We start from the raw sequence: 6,000 nt of genomic DNA, 5'->3' as shown, positions 1-6,000 counted from the left end.
ACCAATCATGGAAGTGAAGACAGAACCACTATACAGCAAAACGAAAGCAATAACAACTAAAGAAAACAGCTTTCTACCATAAAAAGCAAGGGTCTTACCTTAAACCCATAATGAGGCGTGGGATGACTAAAGAAAGGGCTCAGGTGGTTTCTGCTAAATTTTCGAAGGTGCGCCAGTGGGCTTTGGGGGTGAAGTGTGGTGGCTGAGTCTACGGCGGTAGAAGGAGAGCGGCAACAGCAAGAACAGCGCCACCACTTCAGCCAATGTCGACGATAGGATCCTCCGAGGTTGCGGCCGCTCTGTGTTTTTCTTTTTCTTTCCGTCGCTACTACCGAAGCTCTTTTCCCCGTCACTGCCTGAGGTTCCCTTCTTCTGGTGTTTCCTTTTGTTCAGATTTCCCGGTTACCCTTTTCTTTACTCAGCAGCCCCTCTCTATCCTTTCCTTCACAATCTCCCCTGCTTTTCTTTTTCATCCGCTGTTCTTTCTGTTCTAGCCGTTTCTTTCTCCCTCTTGCTCCAACCCCAGCTCTCTGGTTCTCTCTCAGTTTTTTCCTTCTTCCCTAGCCGTCCAGACTCTCCCCCGAGATTTTCCCCTACTCTCGCTCAGCCGTCATAAAATCCTCTGCTTCATTTGCTGTCTCTCTTTCCTTTTATATGGGGAGTTATCACTGAACCCTATCGATGATGGTTTGGATGAAGCCAGATGGCTTGTACCTTCACCATCGAACGGAGCCAACCCATGCAGCTGCAAATCCTTTCTGCCGCGAATGTTTTTTTTCGAGGCGCCTCTTAAATAGCCTAAAACCCGTTATCGGGTTTCCCCTTTTTTTTTAATTTTAATTTTAATTTTTTTTAATGATGAACTAAATAAATTTAGATAAAATGAACAAAACTATGAATAAAAGATAAAACAAAAATGCTAATAATTTTTCTTCTTTTTTGCTCTTTCTTTTTTTTTGAAAAATTATATGCTAAAATGACTTAAAACAAAAATAAAAGACTAAAAGCAAATAAAAACTAACATGACAAGCAAAATAATAGTAAATAAAACTACACTAAAAATTTGGTGTCTACAGTTTGCACCTCTTTATCTGAGTTTTGGAAAAACTTGAGACAAAAAAATAGAAACCAAACGCTTACCTGTGCCATTCGGTTGCCACTACTCGGAGGACTGACCTAAACAAGAAATTTTAAACATGGGACTGGCCCGAACAAGGAGATTTAAATCGGGACTGACTCGAGACAGAAAATGTAAATCGGGATTGACTCGCAACAGGAAATTTAAATTGGGATTGACCCGAACAAGAAATTTAAAAGGGAAGTGACTCGAACAAAATTTAAAATCATGGGATTGACCCGAACAAAATTAAAATCATGGGACTGATCCGAATAAAATTTTAAAATCATGGGACTGACTCCAATAAAAACTTAAATCATGGGACTGACCCGAATAAAACTTAAAATCATGGGACCGACCCGAATACAAATTTAAATCATGGGACTGACCCGAATAAACTTTTAAAATCATGGGACTGACCCGAACAAAATTTAAAATCATGGGACTGACCCGAATAAAACTTAAAATCATGGGACTGACCCGAATAAAATTAAAATCATGGGACTGATCCGAATAAAATTAAATCATGGGACTGACCCGAATAAAATTAAAATCATGGGACTGGCTCGAATAAGATTTTAAAACCATGGTGCACACTAGTGGGACTGACCCAACGGCTAGTGGCGAAATAAACGAAATGCTGGTGTGTATGAAGAGACTGTATAAGACTTGCTCGAAAAATTATCCAAAGATTTGCCCCAGTGTGATGAATTGGTCAGTGGGATTAAACCCGAGCCTGCCATGGTGATCGGTCAGTGGGATTAAACCCGAGCCTGCCTTGATGATCGGTCAGTGGGATTACACCCGAGCCTGCCTTTGACAAATTGGTCGGTCAGTGGGATAGCACCCGAGCTTGCCGGAGATAGAATAAAACACACACGTTAATGAGATAAACTCGATGCTAACGGTGGTAGAAGAAAACGCACACGTTAGTGAGATAGACTCGATGCTAACGGTGGTGGAATGAAACACACACGTTAGTAAGATAGACTCAATGCTAACGGTGGTGGAATGAAAAGAAACACACACGTTAGTGAGATAGACTCGACGCTAACGGTGGTTGAAGTAGAAACGCACACGTTAGTGAGATAGACTCGATGCTAACGATGGTAGAATGAAAACGCACACGTTAATGAGATAGACTCGATGCTAACGGTGGTGGAATGAAAACGCACACGTTAGTGAGATAGACTCGATGCTAACGGTGGTGGAATGAAACACACACGTTAGTGAGATAGACTCGATGCTAACGGTGGTTAAAGTCAGTGAATTCAATGTGGTTGTCAAGAATGGGGAATGGAAGGGTGCGCGGCGGGCGCTGGGATCAAATTGAAATTTGTCAAGGAACAAGAAATTAAATTCAAGTTTGATTTTTTGAGAATCTTTTCAACAAATAATTTGCCCCAGTTTCCGCCCATTATTGTGCCACCGATCAATTGATTTTCATTACGGCATGGTTGCTCCTCCTTGAGGCCTTGAATCGTAAGATCCTGACTTACACTCCTTCATCGATTTCAGCCATGGATACCTGCACAGGGGGCTTGCCAAAGTAAAACATGCACTTTATCTTGCAACTATTACTCATGAAAAGAGCAGTGTGATTGATTTGAAAGTCTTGCTTGACTCTTTGACGAAATCCTCAAATGGACTATAAAAAATTTGCCCCAATGTGGGCTTATTTTGCGAAATCTTGCAAATAAAAATTTTGCACCAGTGTGGGCCCGTTTGATTGTAAAAATTGATTTGGATGCCTCCTCATTTATTTGAACAAAGTAAGAAACTGTGTTTCCTATGTGGAACGTCTTGCTTAAGTCATACAGAAAATTTCATGATGAATTTCTCAAAATAATGCCGAAAAAGATTTCTTCCTCACTTTAGCATCGATGCTTTGGGTAACGGGTTACCACTTCTTATTGGCTTATTTTTCAGGAGCAATCTAGTGATCTTATTTCTGATTTTTGAGGGGGTTAAGGGAAATGAGAAGTCAAGATTTGTCTGGTTCTTGTGTCCAAAATTGTAATCCATTCAACATCATATCTTAGTGAAAGCAAAGAGTTTGTCACCCTTATTTCTTAAGAAAACGTAGTCCACATATAAGCTTTATAGGCTTGCAACAATATGGATGGAAACGATAGCTAAACATGTGAAAACTGGTCATAGCCTTATGATCACGAATGATTGATGGACTCCTTAGAAGCATGACCTTTGTTTTGAGTTGTCATGAAGGAATAAGTCAACGATGGACTTTTATGGGCTTGTAATGTGGCTTGAAGACGATAGTTAAAGAAATAATTGTCAAGGACATTGCACCGAAGATCGCATTTTTCCAAAATTGCCCTCATTTTGGACTCCAAGATCTTGGATTTTGTTTGACTTTTATCATCACTCAACAGGGATTTCAGAGTCGAGTTTTTTGTATTTACTTTTCTTGCTTTGTTTTTTTGCTTTTCTTTTCCTTCTTTTCCTCGACCTGGTGGGTTTTCACATGGTGAGTAGCGTCAACCCCATATCCAAGCAATTCAGAAATACAGCTAAAATTTTCGGCATCAGAAATTTTCTTGACAGGGTCATTGCAAAGAACAGAAGTCAGGACTTTCAGCTTTTGTAATGGGATCTGGTGGGGTGTTTAGAAAAGTTAAGCTTTGAAGGCAGATTTCAAGAGTGGTTTGAAGAATCCGAGATCGCATTGTTGCGCCAACCCTATTTTAGGACTAAATCAAAATTTGCCCCAGTTTATGCTCAATTGAGGCTTTTTCTTTTTCGTTTTCTTTTTCTTTTGATTTTTCGGCCATCTGCCATTTTTGAACTTTCACAAAATTTGTCCCAGTTTATTTTTGAACTGAGATTTTTTTTTCTCTTTTCTTTTGGATTTTGTTGCTTTATCACTTTTCGCTTCTGGAAACTGTTCCCTTTTTCAACTCAAACTTGTCCCAGTGTGGGGCTTGCGATTCTCAGGGGTTGCCAAATGAAGTATTTTACTCTGAAGGCTCAAAAGGGATAACTAGTGATAGAATGTTTGATCGCAAAAGAAGAGGGCCTGACTTTTATTCCGTTCATTACAATAACTCTGAAAGGAAATTTTCATTAATGCGAATTTTCTCGCATGTATCTGAATTAATTGACTGATGAAGACTCTTGCTCGTTCATATCTATGAAACATAAGTGATCCACCGGACAAAACTTGTCCTTTTTTTCTTTTCTTTTCTTTTCAAAATTGAAACCCAGGTAGAATCAAATTTTCCCAATTCGCGGTTCCCTTTCCCCTTTTCTCTTTTTTTTCAAAATTTCCCAATCTCCTTCCCCAATGTGGGGTGCGATCATATGTGCACTCGAAAAGAACCACCAATTTTAGCTCAAATGAGGGTGCAAGGGATAAATGGTGTTTAGGTTGTAAAAACGATGGCCAAAGTATCATTCTTATACCTCATGACAACCAAGTAAACGAATTGCTCGTTGAGAATCCATTCCCTTTTGAAAATCTTCCCAATGTAGGGTAGTGATCATTAAGGCCCTTATTTGAAACGAAATTATTCTTTCAAAGGCTCAAATGGGAGAGCAAATGATAAAATGTGTATAGGTAGAGAAAAGAATGCTCGAAGTATCATTCCAAATTTTCAAAACAAACAAGAATAATGCACATTTTTGCTTTCACTTAGATGTGATTGAATTAGATTAGACACCGCGAACATTTTCAAGCAAAAGTTGCCCCAATTTGCAACTTATCAATCAATGTGACTGATTCTATTTTGGGGTTAAGTGAAGGAGAAAAGGTATCTCATGGGGCCTTTTGAGTGGCCTCCTTTTAATTTTGAGTACTCTTATTGTGTAGCTCGAATCACCAATCTAGTGTACACATTTGTGAGTTTTCAGGCAAGAGGTTGAAAAAATCTCAATTTAGTCTTATTTCTTAAAATTCATCATGAAACCTCCAATGAGCTCAATAAAGAATGAAATGTACACGAGTATTATACAAAACAAATAATTGTCTGAACAAAAGGTTCATTATTGCCAATGTTTGAAAAATTTTAAAAACAATTCTACAAAATTTCTTTGCACATGTATGCACATTTTCTCTCTTAATATCCCCTTTTTCTTTGAGCAATGAAATCCCTTAGATGTTTTGCACGAGCGCTTTCAAATGAATTTTCGAACTCACATTGTAGGGCCTGCCTAAGAATAAAGTAATACTTGTAATTTTCAAACTTTATCAGATCAAAATTGTTATCAGATATAGAAAAGTATTTTCACCTTATTGAAATATTTTTATGAATGCAGGGGGAAGGGGGAAAAATAAAAGAAAAATACCCAGAATTAGTAAGCAAAATTGTAAAATTGGTATGCATGTCCTATGGGGGAACCCTTTCTATGCCAAGGGTAGGTCTAGCATGAAAATGCTATCCTCTAAGGTAGGCAATATACCATACCTGATGAATCCGATCAACTGATTGAATGAAAAATGATTTGAAAAATTTGGCCAATTTGGAGTGAGAAGAAACATTCGTCCTAAAAAATGAGGACAATACATGACATGTGAAAGAGAGTTTACTCTTGAAAGGATCGCAATGTCTCGACTAATTTATTCAGTGAATTTTAGTCTTAAATCCTAAAAAGGAATAAGCGGATCAAGAGGATGGGATGAAATTGATTCAAAATTGACTACTTACCTAAAAAGGGTAAAATGGTCAAATGTATTGAATGAAATTTGATTATTTATTCAAAAATGAATGGATAACCCTAAAAATGAATCAAATGAATTGAATGAAATCAATTGATCAAACAGATCGAGTGAAATGATAATTTATTCAAAACCGACCAAATTGCCCTAAAACTAGGCAAATTGGTCAAATGGATCGGATGATTGATGCAAAATTGACTAGATCACC

This window comes from Coffea arabica, chromosome 10e (assembly GCF_036785885.1).
Source record: "Coffea arabica cultivar ET-39 chromosome 10e, Coffea Arabica ET-39 HiFi, whole genome shotgun sequence".
Taxonomy (NCBI): Eukaryota; Viridiplantae; Streptophyta; class Magnoliopsida; order Gentianales; family Rubiaceae; genus Coffea; species Coffea arabica.
Note: the sequence above shows the minus strand (reverse complement) of the source record.